Raw genomic sequence first — 22,615 nt, forward strand, 5'->3', positions numbered from 1 at the left:
GAAGAGGAAGGCTTTAACCTCAGCTTGTGTCAGGATGGACTTCTTCTGATTATCTTCCCTGACATAACTTCAGGACAAAATGAAGTCTAGTCTATTCAGGGCCTGGCAAATGGGAGGTGGAAGCAGCCAAGTTCTTGCGCACATGGTCAGCAACTAGGTGCAGTCAGCGGACTCCCTTGACACACAGATGCCTGCATTTTCAGTACCGTCAACATCTTTGGAAATGGAGCAAGTTGTATTGTGAGGAAAGTTCAACTAACAATGGGCTGGGTTTTCTCTGGCATATTGGAGAAAGAAAACAAAATAACAAGCAAACAGATAACAATAAAACAACCCTTTCCACTCCCACTATTAAAGGACAATTCCCTATACTAACTCCCCAAGCTCACACAGGCAACTGTTGCAGAACTTCATTCATTTATTCTAGATAGTTACAAATATGTTTTCCGTCTCAGTAAATGCGAATGTGCTTTGACAAGAAGCGAGCACCGGCCATGGGTGGCCTGGACACTCCATCACTGAGTACATGACCCTAGCAAGGTGAGGACACCTTTACATTGGGTTAATTCACCTGGTAATGGAATAAAATGCCTCTCAAGGTTACTTTATGAATTATGTAAAATGGTGAATATGTAGAGTTTGGGATCATAGATAATATGAAACATTTGTGGTCCTTTCGAACAGTCTGTGATACCAATTTGCCACGTTAATGTAGTTTGATCAAGAACAAGAGCCTTTTCTTCTCTCATTTGTTTCAATACAGTTTATCTATCTATCTATCTATCTATCTATCTATCTATCTATCTATCTATCATTTATTTATTTGATGTTTGAAGAATAATCTACAAATAAAAATAAAAATGATCATTGGATAGCTAGGCAATTAATTTTTAAAAAAATAATAAACAAAAGATCTTATTAGGAGAATGTAAGGGTATCTAATGCAAATTTTCTTTCATTTGTAATTAGAGTATACAACTTAAAGGCCAAAAATGTTACTTTGTTAATGATTTAGTATATTATAAAATAGATACCATATCATAAAATCAAATGAATGGAAACACTTAAAACACAGAAACGGATTTCTTAGTTGTTACTGACATCTACTTTAACTGGTATGAACTTTTCTATTTCTGATCAATGTGAACTTATTTAGTAACAAAGTGTTTTTATTAGTTGGATAAATAAGAAGCTAACTATGCTGTTAAAATATGGAGGAGACCTCACCTTAGGAGCCAAACTGACAAGATTCCAAAGGGCTGCTTGTGGCCCAAAAAGAAAATCAGAAAATAGCTTGGAAGAATATAAGAAAGAAAAGGGCTTAGAACTCCCAATTTAGTCTTCTGATGCCAAAGAAAACTTAAAGTCCTAAGTTATTTTCTCGTATACATTGAATCTTCTTTTTTTTTAATTTAATTCATCTTCTCAGATTCACATTATTACTTTTATAAAAAATATTTAAGTATAATTACCGTCACTAAATATCATTGAAGTTAGACTACATTTAAGGGTGGGTGGATTGTACAAAAGAAAAGAATATTTATTATTTCTAGAATATTTTATTTTCATGAGGCTGGTTACAATTATATTTATTCCTCAGCAATACTTCTTCCTGTGGCTATAGTTATATGACTTTTTAACTTGCTAAACGGTTTATGCAGTTATTTCATTTTTTAATGTCCTAGGCAACTTGGTTATTTGCATTATTAGAAAACACACAGTCTGAGTGTATGTAAATCCATGCTCTTGAATTTTGAGTTTTACTTAAACATATCTATGCTCTGTTTTCATTTAAATTTCTGTATTAAAACAAAACTCTAGATTTTCCATGGGAATTAGTTAGTCACAACAAATTAACCTTATTTATGAATTATGTTTGTTGCAACAGAATTAAACAAGTAAAACCTGTAATATCCACAACTTATTAACACTGATACACAGAATTGTTAGAGTGCTGGAACCACAAGAGCAATAATTCAACTAGATATAAGAAGAAATTAATGATAATTCAATTGCACAGAACTGCACATCTCTCAGATGTGTCTGGAAGGTAAATCACGATACTGAGAACTTCTGAAAACCTCTGTGACATGCGGACCTAAGGACCTACTATGTGATTCTCTGTCTAATGTGAGCAATGCTGACAACTTTCCAACCGCTGGTTTCTTTGGAGGTGGAAAGAGGTATAATTTGTAGCGTTCAGTATTTTCAGTTGCTTAACAGCCTTCATTTTATGTGTGCTTCCAAAATATTAAACCCAAAGCCTAAAGATGTCGGAGTCTGATTTACATGGAATCAGAATATTGTCTACACCACAGAGAAACTAAACAATTGATTAGCTAGCTGTTAGGAGTAAGGCACAGACACCACTTCCCGTGTTCACGGAGGACCCGCGGATGCTGAACTGTTTCTAGACCACGGAACAGGAGCACAAAACCATTAAAGCAACAGTCTGAACAACTTCACTGGAGTACTTAGCCCAGTTTCCTATACCCTAGTCTCTCTCTTCCCCGTCACACCAAAAAGCAAGCCGGCAATGGATCCCACAGGTCTTCTGGAAAGGAAAGGGCCAGTAACCGCGGTAGTGTTTGTCACGGGCACCTGGCTTGACCACGTCCTCCGACACCCTGGGGAACACTGGAAGCAGGTTCGCTTCCGAACGCAAAGGGAGCCAGGGCATACCTTACTTCCTATGTCTGAACATTTGACCGAACTTCAGAAACAACGCCCCAGCACCCTTGTCATTTCAATTTTTCACACTTTGGTCTGTATGTGTTTTATGTCGCAACAAAGACTTATCTCCCCAACCCACTGCCACAGGATAATTCTCTGTGACAAAGCTCAGTCTGAGACGCCAACCAAATGAAAAAAGGCCAAATCCCCAAAGAGAAAAGTCACGGTCACAGCCGTTAATACGGGTCCCAGTCTCACAGACCAAGGAGGAACCGATGAGAGTTCACGGCTACCGTAACTGGGCAGGCGAGGCCCCAAGGGGATTGCAGCTCTGTAAGGGGATTTCGTGCGAAGAGAATCTTCCTGAGCCCTCCAACAGAGACAAGCATCTCTTACAAGTGAGGAAGCTATGTTACCACAACAGACAACATTTTCCAGCTGGGCAGAGATGCAAATAGCACCCCTGTGAGAATATTAGTGCCTGCAGTCAACACGGCCTCCTGACCATTCTTTCTTTTGTGTGACAGCCTTTCCAGAGAGAGAGAAGGCAACATCTGGGAGACACATTTGCTCCGTCTTTTTACAGCAGTCCAAACATCAAGAGTCCTCAGAAACATTCCATGCCCTTCTCCTTTCCCGATAGATAAGGATTAGAATGCCGCGAGGCAGCCATGAGTACAAAGCCAGAGAGGAAAATGATGGCTGTCCAAAATCTGGAGCAGGCTTAAAATTGTACACGGGGCACCATGGCCCATTTCTCCCATACAATTCTAGTCATAAAACAAAATTTTATTTAATGTAGGGTGTTTATGCCAAAATGCATCCCCCAAATGCTTATACATTTAAATAATGTATTTAATACCACCGTTGTGTGGTAATACGGTGTCCCAGATCACTGGGAGTCCTGAATTAATACCCTATAATGATCTCTCCCCAGAGGAGCCTGGGAGAGCCTTGTTGCTGGGCAGATTACAGTGAGGGATTTGGTGTTGCTTAATTAAGGGGGAAGATACTTGGCAGCTGACATTCCTCAGTGATTCGATTTTTTTTTTTCCTATATGAAAAAGAAATCTAGAAAGGACAATTCTGTGGGCAAAAGTACAAATCAGAGTGATCTTTCAAATACAAATTTGAAATTTTGCTGTTGGGAGTGGAAAGAAAGATTCTGGATCCCCACACTGGGTGGAAAGATATCCGATCAGCCTGATGGTATGGCGAGGCATGTTGACTGTGGGTTAACCTCTTGTAGCACCTTCCAATAAAAATGACAAAAGCTTAGCTCTTAGTCACCTAAACTTCTTCATAGAAATGAATCCAATCTGGAGCCCTCGCACAACAGGATTTCAGGCAGCTTCTATTACACCTAGCTTGAGACCTTTGAAACCCTTCAAGTCCCTTGTGTATGACTGCTCCAACTAATCTTGGAGCTTTTGTCTCTTCCCATATGCCTCACTGTCTCACTCACACAAAAGGCAGCATCTGAAGTACAAAATAAATGTGTTAAAGGGCTTTTAAACTAAATTCGCAATGATACGATCATTTAAAGGAGTTGATGTAATCATTACAAGTAATTTGTCCTTGCCAAGGATTGAAAAATGGGGCCTAACAGGGGAGAACTAGTGCTGAAGGCTGCATCTTGCTTTTGCACTGAAGGACACAAAATGCCTCTTACATATTTTTGCATAAGTTGTTCCACTGTCTAATTGGGCAAGAGAGCAGGGTAGACTTCATGGATCTGAGTTCTCCTGAGCCACAGGTGTGGAGTGGAATTGGGAGAGCCAGCAAGCTAATATTGGTTTGGAACCCAGCTTAAGCATCTCATTTCTAGCAGTTGGACAGATGTCACACACTCCCGGGCCTCAGAATGTGCTGTTCCCCTTGCCACAGAGATTAGCCACAGCCCTTGATGCCTGCTACTTTGCTGGAAGGGTTAGAGCAAGAGCTCTCGCTGCTGTGTTGTTATCTGGGCTCTGTTATGTTTTTACATTTCTCAGAAATCTTTAAGCTAGATCTTTGACATTCAACTGCCTATAAAGGCATGTGCCACCTGATGAGAGACTTTGATGTGCGTTTTGAGGATTAAATAATCTAGAAGGAAGGCACTGTGTTTTCAGCCAAAAAGAAAACTATGGTGAGAATTTTGCCTCCTGCAGCTAAGCTCTGTTGGCAGTCAGTACCTTTTAGCTTACCCTTTATATTTGATTTCATACATATTTACAGACTATTTTTCCTCTTAGTGCTAATTCTTTTGAGACCAAATTAAGAACAAAGATAGCAGGAACAGGCTTCATCAAACAAAAATGTAAATATGCTGCATCTCATTTGTGCTCCAAGAAACTTTATTTAAATATTTTCATGTGAATTGGAATGGCCTGGCTGTATCATCATTACCAATGACTGGGGAAGTCATAACCTAAAGAGTTGGAGAAAACCATGAGGAAAATTCAGCTCAGGCATTCTGGAAATGTGGCCTAGTGCTGCATGAGAATCTTGTAAACCTGCCAAAGGGAAGTAATGATGGTGTCAATGTACATTTTGATGACAATTGTCTTACCTGGTTTTATTTGTCCTATTCTGTCAAGTCAAGAGTTACTGGGTTGACTACTGAAATTTTGCAAAGTAAAGATGATATATTTGTAAGTGAATAAAACGGAGAATAGTTTTTCGACCATGCCTATAAAATGTACCTATTGCTTATTACTGTTCTTTAAATGATACTTCATAGGTAGAAGCTAATTCAAAAAAAAAAACAAACAAACCAAAACATACTCTCTTGGTAGTGGAGAGTCAAACTCTACCCAGTTTTATTTTCTCTGTCTCAAGTACTGCACTCCCTTATCAGCAGTAGCCAGAAAGTAAATCAAAAAACCATGCTAGCTACACAAAACGGGCTATTTATCAGACACTGCAGCCAGAAAGAAATGTTTTTGAAAAAGGCAGTCAAAGAAAAGAACTCTAAACCTCAGTCAGAATTAGTTTGTAATTTCTTCAGGTGTCACAAAACATCACTTTCACTGCTTAAAATTGCTCTAATTTGTTCTTTAAAAAGAACCATTTAATCACTCTGAAAATGAGCATCTTTTCTCTAGTTGTGGGATAAAATTTCCTCTTTGAACTACACAACTCTTTCTGAGCCCTGTTCTAAAAGGATCGCTGTGGTATCTTCACACTATTTATGAACACCCTGATCCCCTCCATCTCTCTCTGGGAACCCCATGCCACCTACCCACACCTCCTCATCCATTTTTTTTTTTTTCAGGTAATTCTTAGCAAAAGCCAAATAAAGTACAAGTTTCTCACTGCTGGATTTTTTTTTTAATATTGCTTATTCTATTCATACATTTGCTAGAGATGTCAAATGTTAATTCATTCAAAGATTTTATCTTTCCTGACTTTGCATGAACAGCCTAACCAGTCAGTTCTGAAGCAAGGAGAGGAGGCTGAAGTGTGCATCCTTAACACCGCAACTGAAGGCTGTGTGCTGTGGCTGTGTGGCGGCCTCAAGTGCGAAACAATGAACTCCTGCTTGAAAGAAACACTGTCTTATTGTGAGGACAAAAATAAGAGGGCCGGGAGGGAGTCCCTGGAGAAAGCATTTCTCACTCAATACCTTTGTGCATGGTTGAATGGCTATCCTCTCCAGACGAAGTGTGTTCACGTTAATAAAAGGGAAAACTTTAAACATCTCAAGTATGAGAATAATGAAACCTACCAGTTCTCATCTTCAACATTATAATCAAAAGAGTCTGAGAATACTTCCCAGTGTTATTTCTACAAATACACGGTTCAAAATCTCAAAGGTTCCACAGCAGTAATTAAAGGTATAACTTTTGCATTTATTTTGCGATTTCTGTCTCAGGAGGCTAATTTAGAATACTTTCCACAACAATATTAATTTCTTTGTGCCACATCTTACATGATTTCAAGTTAACATCTAGGATGCCCTTGCTTTCAAATGTAGATTCTGTCTTTCTAAATCTTGCTTGCCAGTAGGGCTGTGTGTTAAGTACATTTACAACTCCATCCATACTTTTTCCGGTCTCCCCACCCTGTCCCCATTTGTACTTACAAGCCACCAAGTACAAAGAAACATGGACAACCGCTTTTTAGGGTGTTACTGACATCATCTCTAAGTTTCAAGGTTGCCAAAAGACTTGGAGGAAGAATCCCACTGGAAAGCCCTGAAGTCCTGAGACCAGCATCCTAATTTCAAGCATATTCAATATTGTTTTTCTGTTTGAAATCAGTAAGTGGATTGTACAAGTATCTGGACTCTATGGCCATCAAATTAAATCATTTCATAACTATGGTAGCTGCATACAGACTTAATATTACGAAATTAGAAAAAGAAAAGTGGCCGAACATTAACACCAAACACTCCTATGTGCGAGATAACTCATTTCAGCCAGCTGGCTTACCGAACACCTCCCCGGGAGTTGGAGAGAAGGCCTGTGATCTTCTGGGACTTTGCCGTCCTCTGCAAGCCTCTCTCTTGGCCTCCAGATTCTAAGTAGCCTACTTAGCATATCCGTTTGCATGTAAAAAGGGATACAAACTGTAACCTGAGGCCAGGCCCATCTTAATTAACATTTCAAATCAGAGACTGTGAGCAGATATTTTAAGGAGGTGGGGGAAAAAAAAAAGGCATGAAAACTGGCTGGATGGGATAAAGCCAAGCCTATGGAGGCCTAATTTACTGAGCATTATTAAACAAAGATTTCCTAAAAAGATAGCAAAGAAAGAAATGGATCTCTACGTAGAGTGATGTGCATTAAGAACCTAAGCTCACGTCTTTTAAAATGGGAACAGCTGTGTCTCATTTTATTCTTCTAAGTAGGTTATTCTACAGTTAAAAAAACAATCAGACAACAATTTAATAGGGGATACATCTAATGTCGTACATAAACACATGCATGCATCATTCACACACACACACACCTCCTCCAGGAAGATCCTTAACCCTTCGTGTTCCTCACGTGCTTGTTTAGAAATGGTTTGTAATGGGAGGGAATTAAAAGCTTGGAATCATTGAGGGACATATTCTAAACAAAAACCAAACTGGATTGATCGGATCCTAAAAGGTTTTGTTGATATTGTTGTTAAGTCTAAGTGTTTTATTCTACCCTTCCTGTACCTAGAGGCATCAAGAATGGAATAACCAGTAGTCTTTGAGCCATCAGTCATCCTAAAGAGAAAGACAATACTGTGTACTATACATTAACATAGCTTATAACCATGCCTTCAGTACCAATCAAGTATAGATTATTGTGACTTTTTTCTTTGTTGTAGCACACATTTTGAGGCAGGTGGGATATGAATTATACATAAATAAGTAGCCAAAATGTTTGTCTCTAAAGAATTGGAACTTCTGAATGTTTCACTCCATGTCTGATGAGCCTACAGTCATAAACTCAGTCACCACCCAGGAGAATAGTCATGGAGAGAGGTTTCAATTATTCAGTTCCTATAAAAAATTTAGTTCCTCAGGAGTTTCTCCCATCATGGTGATCATGATTTAGACAATCTATAGATTGTTTACTGTAGTCAAAATTATACACACACAATGTCTTCAGTTGTCTTCAGTATAAAGGGTGGTCATAGTCCTTGTCTGCTCACACACTGACAACATTGATCTCGCTATGATCACACAACTAAAGATGATGCCTATGCCAGAGGGGCTGTTGAATGTGCTCCAGCTCACCCTCTGGAATGATAGAAACAGATGGACTCTGAAAACGTGGGAATGTGTATGCTCCCACCATATCAGTTTAAGAACACCGGTACCAGCAGAAGAACTGAGGCAAGATCTTAGACTTAGAACTGTCCTTGGATATAAATGAAGAACTCATACCTGCCTCATATACTCTTTGGGTCTTCTACTGTCCTGTGATAGGCATCCATCCCTATGTCAAAAACCAGTCAATCAGAGAATAAGGACACAACTTTTCATGTTAGTATTTGTGTAGTATTGGTGACTGTCTCATTTAGTTATGTTCCTTAAGAAAAATGTATGTGAATTTTTACTATCCATGAAATAATATTTTAAACATGTTAGCTTTGGGCTCAGAAGATAGGTCAGTGAGTCTGGCTCTCAAAACCCTTAAAGAAAGCCAAATATAGTGCAATGCTACCCCAGTGCTCCCAAGGAGGTGGCAGGCAGACAGGAACATGGACCAGAAGCTCTGGAGCCAGTTACCATGGAGTATACAGAGTATTAACAGGAAAACACAAGAGAAGCCTGCTTCAAAACAAGGTGGTGGTGCATCCTTTGATCCCAGCACTCAGGGAGGCAGAAGCAGGAATATTGATGTAGTTCAAGGACATCCTGGGACAGCCAAGGCCACGCAGAGAAACCTTGTCTCGAAAACAAACTAACAAACAAAAAACAAAACAAAACAACAGCAACAAAATAAAATCAAGGTGGAAGGAAAGAATGAAGTCCTGAGAAATTCTCAGGGGTCGTGTGCTCGTGCATGCCATGGCATGTCTACACCTACATTCACAAGCCAGAGCCTTTTGTACATGCTAGATACATGTAGCTGTTATTTGTTAAAATAAATAATCATTAGAATAAGATGGTGTCCTTCATGTCCCCTAAGTATTACATGGTATTCTACTGTATTTGGATTTCACCAACAAAACACTGTCGGCTTTATGGTTTAGGAAGAACTGAAACTTATCTATCAGTCATGAAAGTGGGGAAACGCATAATCAGTTAACTATCTCAATCTTTTTCTGGTCAGGGTCCCTTGCCAGGTTGCACACTGCCAACATTTTATGATGTCCTCAGGTAGGTTAAGTAGCTGAGAGTCTATTTCCTAAAGGCATAAGTACCACTTATTTAGGCTTCTTCACTGAGCATCTTGTCTCCTCTAAAAAGACCCTATCTCCAGCTCTCACTTCCTTGAAGTTTAATATACTCAATCCTACGCCTGGAGGCAGAGAGGATGAATACGTAGTGTTTGAGTCATCAGTGAACCTTAAGAGGAAGAAATTACTGTGTGCCAATCATTAACATAGCTTATGACTATGCCTTCAGTGTCAATCAACTATATATTTTGTGACTTTTTCTTTGTTGTAATAAACATTTTGAGGAAGATGGGATATGAATTATAAATGAGTAAATATCTAAAATATACATTATCATACACATTGTCCTTTGGCCTACAAATACTTAGGCCATGTTATTTTTAACCCAAGTCCCTCAAATTCATATCATTTTCATATGTAAAATAGATTCATTATAACAGTCTCCAAATCTTTATATGTTTCAGCATAAACCTAACTTAAAGATTAAAGTTGGATCTAAATCGTCAAAATCAGCTAATGTTTCTTCTGGTTTCTAGCTGTAAACTGGTAAAATAAAATAGCCTATTAGTTTCGACATTCAGATGGGCATAACCGACATTCCAGTCACATGAGAAGTCTATATAAGTGAAGGACATGGTAATGGGCTCTGCATAGGCCCAAATGCAGAACCATCTTTATTAATTCTCTGATTTATGAACTCAGTAGAGCAGAGGCCCTGCCTTTTAAACTAAGCAGAAGTGAGGTGGTGCTGCCTCTGTGTCCTTTGTAACTCCCTCTTCCAAGACAGTTTCAGGTCCCAGTTCCAGCTCAGTAACACATTTACTGCTTGTATCTATAGGCACCTTGGATGAAAAGTGCATATTTTGTTAATCTACTGGTCCAGGAGACATCTCCAATGTCTCTACGGCTCACTGGGGCATCTTCTGGAAGACTTTAGTGGGAGGCAGCCACATACATGACCTCCATATGCTAGGAGAAGGTTCCTGAAGCGATGCAGGAACACTGGAAGAGAGTAGAGTGAGCAGAACATTGAAGGGTGCAGGGCAGCGAGTGCTCATTGCAGCTTGAGGTGCTGTGCATGTGGCAGTCTTGACCATCCCTCAGATGTGGGTAGGGTCATTTTAGCATTATCTTTCTGAGAAGCAGCTGGCCAGTGCCTTCTAATGTTCAGCTGACTGATCACACACTTGCTGTTCTCTTCCCAGCACAATCTCTCTGTTTCGGAAATATTAAGCTAAGAATTTCTGTTGTATTCTGACTAATAACTCTTGAGTGTTTTCCTATCCTTCTGCATTTTACTGTAAACATCAGGAAAATTTTATCATCAACCTCTTTTTAGAAATATCTTCAATGCAAATAGTCTAGCTGACTGCTTTAAAAGGTTGATACCCTGGGAAACACTGGAACATAGGTATAATGCAGCCAAGGTCATTGGCATTTTATGACAGAGTCTTTTCCAGTTCCCAGCGATGTGCTCCTGGGCAGAATGGCTTTTCCTGTCTGTGCTTCTACCCACATTCTTTTCTTTAGCATTTGGAGACTCTACGCAGACTGATTCCATGCCTGAGTCTCATGTTATTCTGGGCCCCCATTAGAGCTTCCCTCTATGGTTCGTCCATGGAGAGGTGTGCTTTGCGTGGCACACAGAAAACTTACTATCCTAGTTTCAAAATTGCTCTCATGTTTTAGGGTGCCTGCTAGCTGGGGGCAGTGGCACACACCTGTAATCCCAGCATTTGGGGAGGCAGAGGCAGGTAGATCTCTGTGAGTTCTAGATTGTCCTGGTCTGGTTTGTGTGTGTGTGTGTGTCTGTCTGTCTGTGTGTATGTGTACACACTCTAGCATATGTGTGTGCATTTCTGAAAGTTCTGAAGTCTAGCCCATTCATGTCTAACTGCCTGCATATTTGCTGTGTGCTTTGGACCCAATTCCTGGTTCATAGATTGCACTCCCACTTGATTATTTCATAAGGCCCCAAACAGCATTCATAAGGTCTCTGCTCCCAAGACCCCAATTGCTCCTGCTGTTACTAATATTGCCTCAGGATTAAGATTTCAGCATATGGAGGGAGGGTGCTTGTACCATCAGATCACAGCAGTTGGCTTAGCTGATTTGTGGAGAATTGAGAGAACAAGAATAACTCCTCATCCCTGTCAGCCTCAAGTTCACCAAATCCATGCAGCTCACACACCTACGGACAGATGGAAAGCATTCCTTTGAAAAGTTAATTGCATACAGTTTCCATATTGAGACTTCTTTTTTCAATTTACCTTTCAGGAAAAGGGATGGGAAGCAGGAGAAAATTCTTTGAAAATTAAAAAAAAATGTGGTCATGAAATTTTTATGAAAATATTTTATGTCATGTAAATAGAGGAAAAGACTGTGAAAAAATATTAAAATATTCTTTTACATGCGGATGTTTGTATCAATGTTGTGGGTTATACAAGGGTCACAGTCAAAGTGAGTATTTTTTTCACGTTTTAATTTATCAGTTTCTGATGACGCATTATTAGGATGCGGCTAAATATAGAACTATATAGGGTCACAGTAAGGTCACTTTAAATAAATTCCTAAAAACAAAGCAAATTTCAGGATTATTTTCATATGTGATGGTAAAGCCTACCAAAGGCAAACCTCAGCTACACCGTTTCTAATACTCTTAGTGTATTTTCTTCAGCTGTACCAGGAAATCGAGACTGGGAAATTTATAAAGAACAGATATTCAGTCTACTCATAGTTCTGCATGCTGGGAATTTCAAAAGCTTGATGCTGATGTCTCTTGAGAGCCTTCATAGTACATCATTTCACTGCGAAGGCAAAAGGGCAAGAAGGGTCAAAGGTGAGGCATGTTGTGAGGCCTGGCCTTCGTTTTATAGTAAATCCACCTTCCTCATAAGTAGCCAACTCTGCAAGAGCAATGTGAATCCATTCTTGAGGGTAGAACTCTCATGATCAAATCACCGTTCTTTGCCCCATCAAGGGCTTAGCATCCCTTTATTGAGGGACCTGGAGAAAACATTCAGACCTTGGAAAATCTCCTTATTCCTTCCTGCTGAGGAAGAAAGTCTCATTAGGCACATGATTCTACCACTGCAGGAAAGTTGTTACCATTTGGACTTAAAGTCGTGCAGTAAATGCACAGATAACATATAGGAAACACACAGCAGCTGCTTTAAAAATGTATCAGGAAGGGAATGAATTTAGATTCAGCCACAATAGTGCGGTTCATTAGTATGGTTCATTGGGGCAAATGATATCTTCATTTTACAAATGACAGTGCCAAGGCCCTTGGTGATTAAGCATCTTGTTCAAGGTAGTAGCTCAAGATAAACCACTTACTTATCCAATTGGCTGAACAGAAACTCAAATCCAGGAAAATGACACAGCTGAAAGACTCCTTGCCTAGCAGTGCCTTTCCCACACAAAGAGTGGCTAAAAATGATCTTATTAGATTTGTTGACTAATGCATTGTTTACTAACTACGTTTTTATCCGTTAACTTGGAATCTAGTTTTCAGTTCTTCTTCAGAACTTCCAAACCTGCAAATTGTTAGCTGTCACCAGGCTGGCATGGACTCTTAGCTGTCTTTGAGTCATTTCTGCTCCTGTAAGTAACCCCTCACCCATATTTCCTTAAGTAACCTAAATAAAACTAGTGGGTTCTCCAAGCTGGACTTTGGTGGTACCTGTATTTTGATCTGTCATTGATTTCTTATTTGGGAGGAGCAGACATGTGCATTGCATCTCCCTAGAAAAAGTTTCACACACTTATTAATGGATAGCATTTCTTTTTAGAAGCTGGGAAGCCTGGAGCACTCTGCACAGCCTGCAGGCAGCAAGACAGGCTGGAAAACACCCTTTCCTGGTGTCTCCATTGGTCTAAACTTCTTCCAGGAAACTTGGCCGATTTCTGCTTCTTCCAGGCAGCTGCTCTGGTTCTAGAACCGTTTTTTGCAGCTTAACTTTGCTTAGTCAGAGAGAAACTCTCATTTTTATTACTTTCTATAGTATGGACAGACCTAATGAATGACTAAAGTTAGTTTCAGGGACTTCCTGAACTTAGAGTTATTTACCTTGATGTGTAAAGAGCATCCCTGGAGGATGCAAAGTTTTGGGTTCGGGGGACAATAATGACAAGAGAAAGCAATGCCTTCTTAAGCAATGGCTTTAAATTATGTCAGCCAGTTGTGTTATTTGTCAACTATTAAACATTCCAGAGCTACTTCAAATTGATTAAAATAAGAATCAAAATATAAAGAGAGCACTATGGCTGAAAATAACAAATTGAATAGTATAATGTAAGTATTTTGAGATCAAGTTCAGTATTTCTTAATTATGTTTAAAATTTTGGAGACAGTTTTTATTCTCAATAAGAAAAGAGAAAGAGAAAGATGGAAAGTTCAAAATCTCAACCGATAAACAAATGTGAAAAGGTACAGTGGACAGGGTTAAGTAAGAAAAAAACTCAAAAATCCTTACATACACAAGACAAAATAGAAAGCACGTCAAGTTGATTTCAATGATCAAAGTAAGCATTTTCTTATAATAACTTAAAGTAAACACATCATTAGAGTTAAAAGGAAAAATTATTGTAAAAACAGCGAAAGGAAAGGAGAGATGGCTCAACAGTTAAGAGTTACTGTTGCTGAGGACCCGAATTCAGTTCCTGGAACCTACATGAGGCTGTTTACAGTCACCTGTAGCTCCAGTTCCAGGGGTCCAATACCCTCTTCCGGTCTCTGTAGGCAACTAATTCATATGTATGTTCCTTATCCACCCCCAACACATACACATCTATATTTAAAAACTAAAAAGAAATCTAAAAAAAAAGCAAACCTACATCTGAACTTATCTGCCTTTCTTAGAATCTATTATACTTCCAAAAGAGTTAACTCTTACAGTGATTTTGTTTGGGACTTGTTTAAGCAAGTTCCTGGACAACAACAGCAGAGAACCCAGACAAGTTATTTTTGTACAGCTGTGGCACAATATTTGTCACTGCTGAATGGAGGAATGTTCTGTTTTGATTCATGGTTGCTGAGGGTCTCAGTCCATCACAGTGGAGACAGGCATGATGGAACCTCTTCAGCCATGGCAGAAGGTATGTAAGTGATAGCTGGTGTAGCAGAAAGGAAAGAAGGCATGGCCCAGGAACTAGGGTATAGCTGTCAAAAACCTGTCCCTAGTGATTGATTTATATCATACAATTCCTTTCTCTCTCAAATCATGCCACCAGCTGGGAAACAAGTATTATAAAGATGAATCTGTGGATGACATTTTCGGTACAGTCAGTAGCATTCCATTCCAAAGCCTCTTGGCTATCTCATACTGTGAAATTCATGTTGTAGTTCAATGTCTGGATTCTCCTTGAATGTCCAATAGTGCTCCAAAGTCCAAAGTCTCTTCTGAGAATAATCTTAAGTGTGAGCTCCTTGGAAACAGAAAAGAAAGTCAGTCATGTATTGCAAGATATAATGGCTCACAGTAAGCATGCCCATTTCAAAGTGAAAGACTAGGAAGATAGCCAGGAAAGATGGAGCAAAGCAATAAAGTGCCCATCAAGGCAGGCATGAATTACTGTAGCTTTTTATACCCCATATATGGAGCTTGCGCCATCACGGTGGTGTGAGCTCCAGCAGGCTTGGCCAGGCCTGTCCCTAAGACTCTACTAACCATAGCACACATGACCTTTCTCAAGCTGTGCCCCACCGTACACACAGCTTTACTCAGCACACACCTCTTATCGCTCCTGTCTGGGATGTGCTGGGCTTTCCACTGCTACTTAATGTTATCGTGGGGTGAGAGGTGAGACATGGAAGACAGATCCAAGAAGAGCAGCAGGAGACTGATCAACGCTGAAGAAAAAGAAAAACAAATAATAGTGGCCAAAAAATAAATCACTGCAGAAATGCTCAAAGGTGAGGAAGGATCCAAGCTTGTAGATTGAAAAGGTTCACTCTATGTCAGGTCATGAAAGACCAATGTGTGGTCTTTTTGAATTCTAAACATACTGAGAATATGATACATTCTTTCGAATAGAAAGTTGGTGACAAAGAGAAAAGGATCCACTTGGCATCAGATTTCTTATTTGCAACATTGCTAGGTCCATGAAAGACTCATATCTACAAAGACTCTCGAGAGCCTGGAATTCAATGCAGTCTTCCTATAAACAAACCAATTAATATTTACCTGATAGAATGAAGATATTCTTGCATATGGGCAACAATTATAATATACACTATCTCTATCAGATTCAGGGATCAAGCTCATGTCCTCAGTCATGGCAGCAGATGCCTTTACCTACTGAGTCATCTTGACAGCAGAAAATATATAACTCTGTATCCCAACCAATGGAAGTAATAGAATACAGATTCTAGTGACAATCAATAAATCTTTGAAATAGAAGATATATTCAATTTCCATGTTATGGGCAAATCAAGAAATAAATAGACCAGTAAAACAGACTAAAAAATAAATATTAACATACATGGAACTCTAATGTGATTAAAGTGATGGTCCTATTCTGTGTGAAAAAAAAAAAAAAACAGACAACTTAATACATTGTCCTGTTTAAAAATGTTCAATTGATAGTCAGCCAAAAGATAATAAAATTAAGTTCTGTGTGACAGATCATAAATTAAAACTACACCAAAGCCTTGAAAATATTTTTTGCAGACTGTTGTTTATTGCATACTCTAGATTGCATATAAATCAGAATGATGGGGATTCACCGTTTCCTATAAAAGAAACAAAGAGATGAGAGATAAGAAAGACACTGTTGAACTGCACAAAAAAAAAAACTAAAGATTTTTTGAATGATAGATGAATCCATAAAGAAAATTTGTAGACAAAAACATGAATCTTAAAAACTCTAACACAGAAGAAAGGAAATTCATATTTATAAAATATAAAAATTCTAAATTCACAAGGCAGGTACAAAAACTATTTGAGAAAAATAAATTGAAGAGCTAACTCATCAATAAGGAAAGCAAAATGGTGTTAAACATGAAGCTTTCCCAATACCGCAATCGTCCAAAATGTGCAGTAAAGTGTTAGGAAGGCAACGTGACAGATACTATTTATAGTAGGTATGCGAGAAGGGTCCTTCACAAACACCAGCAGTGACCAGGCCAATGTATAAAGACCTTAACCAGTCTAGCAACTGAAATAAAGCACACACCTTTTTTGACATGTCAATCTCACTTCCAGGAATTTCTCTAACTGAAGGAGAAAAATAAAAATCCTTTGGCTAGCTGTAGATCTGGATGTGGTCCAGAGAATTGTATGGCATGGGGGAAAATACACAGAGTTTTAAAATAGTGAGTTATGACTAGGAAGAGTGAAGATAAATTAAGGGAAAGGTCTGCACTGAAGAACACTCTAACCTGGCTAACTGTACTGCATTACCTTTCACTGTATTAAATGGCACATGAACCTAAAAGCATATCAGGGGGGCAATTGAGAACATTTACATATGGATCACTTTAGATAACAGTATCAATCTGAAACCATCTAAATGTGACTCCTTATATCCAGAGGATAGTCATTCAAAGTCAAAGTCAAATCTCAAGTTGAACAATGTTGACAACTCTCAAATGACTCACTTTAGTATTAATGTTTGGTTAATGCAGGAGCTAGGTATTGCTATTATTTTTCAGATTTTCTATGGGTTTAATCTTTTGTAATATTACAGAGGGCATTATTGAAACGTTACCTCATATAAAACAAAGAGAAAGTTTTGAATCTGGTGTGGCCCAATTCTAAATGGCAGTGAGAGGTCGGAATTGGTTTGTAGCTGCTAGTGAATTTCAACCCTTGGTGATCCTTCCTAGGCTCACTGAAAAGGTAGCCCCAGCAAGCACAAGAAGTAGGAAGGGTGGGTTGGGAACTTAGCTCCTGGCTGTTGCATTGCCTCCAGCCCCTATTCTTCATGAGGCCCAGATTTAATCGTTCTTCCCTGTGCTTTGAAAAAAGTAAGATAGAAGCTCCAGGTAAACAGGATAGCTGAGTCTACTCACTTAAGGTTACAACTGCTCATGAGCCAGGCAGGCATAGTTTACAAATTTTCTAGAAAGATCAGAGAGACCATAGCTCCCAGAGAGGGTGAAGGAAGGAAAGAAGGGCAAACATGAGATTCTATAAATGCTTTCAGTTGTGTTGTCATAAGCAACTTCTAAAGCTAATCAAGTTCACAAAAAATGTAATGGATCTATACCCTGTGAGAAATGAGATAATTCATTTGGAAATTCACCAGGCCTTTGAGAAAATGGATACTGTATATGTATTCATTGACACCTGGCAGGCCTAAGATCATATATGCCAGATTTTAGCCTGGAGGTAATTTTTATCAAGAAGTTATAAACCTCTGAAAATAGAGGTTAATAGAAAAAGTTGAAGCATCCTTAATGACCAGGTTGCTACGGCAACAATATAAGCTTAGTGCTAGCAACCAATATCTGCTGCATTTACGGGTCTTTGTCTCCGTTGATAAGTTTTTCTTGAGTAAACCAGGAGCGTGAGCTGACCAGCTCTGAAGAATTTCTTCCTATGTCCTTCAATCAGTGAGTTAGTGGATAATCAGGTACTACAGCAAGTGGAAAGACAGAAAAAAACACCACAATACACCAAAGCCAGTGTAAGCAAGAAGGCCACTGCACTATACAATACTATGCATGTAACTTACTACTTCCTTTTTTTTGGGGGGGGATGTATGTGTGTGTGTGTGTGTGTGTGTGTGTGTGTGAATTTGTGTGTGGTATGTGCATGTTCACATGTATGTGGGCATAAATGTCTTTCTGCATCACTCCATATTATTTACTGAGACAGGGCATCTCAGAATTCTGAACCCAGAGTCTGCCAATTCTACATGTCTGTCTATATAACTAACTTTCCCAGGGCCTCAGGAGAGCTGAGCACTGCCCTCGCAGGCATGGCACCACATCTACCAGACTTTAATTTGGGCTCTGTGGTTCTGAACTCCATACTCACACTTCAGTCCTGACATAACCTTTAAGAAAGGAAGATCGGTGGAGATAAACCCTAAATAAGTATATAATTGTGTAAATAAAAATGTAAGTAAATAAAATAAGTCACTTATTTTCATCATTAGCACAAGAAAAGAAACATGCACCTCGTTTCTTTGTGACAATTTAAACAGGAGTCAGGATGTGTTTCTGCTTATTGGAGAATACATTCTCAGTAACTGCAGAGCAGGGTTTCAAAGCATAATGACCCAGGAGAACACTCTGGCTTGTCAGTCAAAACCTGGTCTCTCGTGGGGTCATGTTTCCCACGGAAAAACATGGTTATTCTGTTGTTTATCAATAACATGCTTATTTTCTGTAATAAAAACAAACCATCCTTCCTCAAAAATCTTATCACAAGCCTGATCATTCTTCTCATTCATTCCACAAAAGAGTCCTGTGCATTGCCAGCAGGGATGTGCAAAAACTTCCCGAAGAGGTGTTTGGTTTTAATTGACAGTAATCATTCATTTTAGCGGAATACCGACAGATCATACTGGATCTTAAACCCTGATCTGCATTTTCTAATCTTATTAGGCATAAGACCTAACAAAGGGATTATAATTTGTTCATAATGAAACAGGAAAAGCAAAGACAGGAAGTAATTGCTCCTTTAAGCACAAAACAAGGAAGGCCTTGCTTCTTTAAGAGCCGGCACGGCACACCAACTACATTTGCAGGACTTAGGTCACCTTCAAAGATCTCAGTAGATCTAAAAACTGATTAACTTTAGATCAAGTATGCAGATCCACAAGAATTATCTGGCCCCTTCTCACACTTGTACCAGTGGAAGTAATTGTGTTTATTATCTGTTCGGGTATTGGGTAAATCCAAGTTATGAGTAATCCTATTGAGAACACGGTGAAGGGTGGATGGGACTGCTGGGGTACAGTGTAAACATCACATATAGAATATTCTCATGAACGAGGCAGATAAGCACTTACAGAGAAAGGAGGTTTTTTTCATGACCTTCAGTTTGACCAGTCAATAAGAGAGACCATACCAATTAAATCAGTCTAAATTTTCAGTGGTACAAACTACAGTTTTGTACAGTTTTATACAGTTTGGAAATCTCTTTCCATCATCTCCTAATAATAAGAATGGTGTTTCCAGCCTCTTTTGTAGATAATATTTTCCTGCAGAAGCAGCCAAAGTATAAGCATCCCATGTTATTCCTGAGCTGGGTTTAAGATAGCAGGTTGCCTGGCCGCAGTGGGACATCTATAACAAAATCCTTACCCCCAGGCACAGGGAACATAACAAGAGGGTGGAAAGAGTGATGCTCCAAGGAGCAGGCTGGCTGCTGCTTTGTAGTGTGTTCCGGACAGGGCTGGGATGTTGCACCTACTAGCAGCAAAATGGTTGCCTGCAGAGACCATGCCAGTCACCATGCCACCATGGATGGTAGAAACTTCACAGACCTACCCAGGTAAAGAGCTTTAGACAGTACTGGCTTCTGAGGAAGGAACAACCTATGGTTTTTGTTCATTTTTTTTCAGGGACCCCAGTCCTTAGGGTTCGGCCCTAAACACATGCACTCAAGGGCGATGTTGAGGGGGACTCAGGGAGAATCTAAAGAGAGAGGAGAGTAGAAATGAGGAGTGGAAATGATTTAAGTACAGTGTACTCACAGATAACATCCTCAAACAAAAGACAGAAAATGACACTGGGTCTCACACCTTCATACTCACATCCTTTGGACAAGTTATGTACAGCTCAATTTGAACCATGCAGGGGAGGACATGATTCTAGTGTGCTGGAGAGAAACAAGCTGGAAAAAACCTGGGTCCCTCTATGAACCTGAAGTCCAGATTGTCTCCTTTAACCTGCTCCACACCTCAGATTTATTGTAAAAGAACTAACGTGCACTTTCTCTCTGCAGCTCAGTCCTACTGGGCGGAGTTGAGGTTTCTAATGCACAGGACCAGGATGGGCTGATTTTCTACCTGAGGTGACATAAAAGCACCTCTGTGCTCTCTGAATCCGGAAAAAGTAGGAAGGACGTTCCTGTGGGAAGCCCATTTTAGCGAACTGCACTTCTCTCTTCTGTAACTACAAAATAATGTGCCCCACATCAAGCAATGCTTTTAAATGAATGTCTGACATGATGGAAATGGAACATGTGTGAATGACATTAAGTGCCTGGTATTGCTTACAACTCAGAAGCCAGGAATAGTTCAGTATGAGCTTGATAAATTAGGGAAATTGCCAGGGAAAACCAGAAGAACATAAATAGGGCAAGGGCAAGATGTGACAGTCAGAAGCCAGGTACAAACAGCAGAGATTAAAGAGGGTCTGTCTACATCAACACTACTGCGTCAGGAAGGCAAGAGCAACTGCAGAATGAGGACTGAAGACCAGTCAGCAAAACGAGGTTGTTATTTAAAGGCCTAAGATGCTTATATATTAAGAGGAGTATGACATTTCAGGTCCAGCAAGTCGTATTTCTTCTCTGCTGGCAATGCTGAAGACCTTATTAAGGATGGTGTCTAGTTTTATTCCCAACACTTTAGAAGCAACGTGGCAAAACTGGAGTGAGTCCAACACAGAGCAACAGAAATGATAAAAGGGTAGGAAAAGAAAGGCTGAGAGGAAAGGTTAATATCTGGGATTGTTTAGCCTGAAGAAGCAAGAAGGCTGAGAGGTGACATATAATCTCTTTGACTGCAAGCCTGGCAATTATAATGAGCATGCTGAGTAGCCCTTTCACGTGGATTTAATGAGTATAAGAAGTCAAATTTTTACTGTGGTCTTGGATTAGGATGATATCAGAAACTATGGCAGGGGGGGATTCTCCATAAAACTTTATAGAAAGAATTGGCACAATTATTTTTCTTCATGGTGTAGAGAATACTGCAGTACAGTGGGTATTTATATGATCTTAGAGAGAGAGGGCACGCCTAGCAGATCAGATGATTTACCTAGCCATGGTTACTTAAAGGGTGGGCATATTTCATAAGGCTCAATTGCCATGTTGTGTATGACTTCTGCTATGGGGTGGGGGCAGGGACTTTAATGGTTGTTAAATAATTTCCTTGGGTTTCAATATTCAACCCATTTTTCAGCTGTGTTTTAGAACGCAAAGAGTAGTTAGAATTTTAGTCTACACCCTCTCATTGGCCCTGTTGAGGCAGAAAACTCAATGCCCATTGCTGCCAAAATAATGCTTTTTACACTCAGACCAATACTGGTTTATTACAACGAATCTTAAAATGTGATTTGTCCACTCCTTGGTACAGCTGAGCCATTTTCATTTTTCAAGGTCAAACTTTTTATGTAGAAAAAAAGGTTATATTTGCTAGTTTTTCTATGCTTATTTTTGTGCCAGTGATGAAAAGGCAACTAGGATTGGAAGAGCCTGTGGCCTATTCAGAATGAAAGACAATACACCAAGCCCTAGCAAGGGTCACTGCATTTCTCATGGGAAGCGTGCTATTTGTACAAAAATAAAAAGTTATTTTTTTTTATTTTGCTCTTTAATATTGGTGCAGTGGTATGAGTTTTTAATTTAATTAAATCAGTTTCTTTTTTGTACTCACTTTTAGAACATTGTATGACAAAATACGACATGTGTAAAAGAAGTCACATCCTGCTGTGTGTGAAGTGTGGCTGTCTCGTGAAGATGTGCTCAGCAACTGAATTGTGGGCAGAGCCAGTGACATTTTCCTTAGAACATCATTTTTGTTTAGGAGAATGATTGGCAGACAAATCTGGTTTTTCACCCTTGGATATTTGGCAGATATTCTGCTAAAAATGAACTTGGTAAAACTTGTCACTCCAGGGAATAATACAGTGTTGTTTGCAGCCAAGACAATCTAGGCTTTCAAGAAAAATTTAGTCTTAGGACGGATTCCCAACCTTCACTTTCCTCTTGAGGTATTTTTGAATTCTTCTATTATTAAACTAAGAAATTCTATAAGTATTTAGAAAATTGCTATTAGTCAATATATCAATATCTTACAATTTACCAATGTTTATTTACAAAGATATAAAAGATAAATTCAAAGTATAATTCAAGTAAAATAATTTTACTTGATATAAAAGATAAATTCAGAGTATAATTTAAGTAAAATAATTTTCAATATAAAAAGATACGAAAAATTTCCAATA

Source organism: Psammomys obesus, unplaced genomic scaffold (genome assembly GCF_907164565.1).
Source record: "Psammomys obesus unplaced genomic scaffold, mPsaObe1.curated_primary_1811, whole genome shotgun sequence".
Taxonomy (NCBI): Eukaryota; Metazoa; Chordata; class Mammalia; order Rodentia; family Muridae; genus Psammomys; species Psammomys obesus.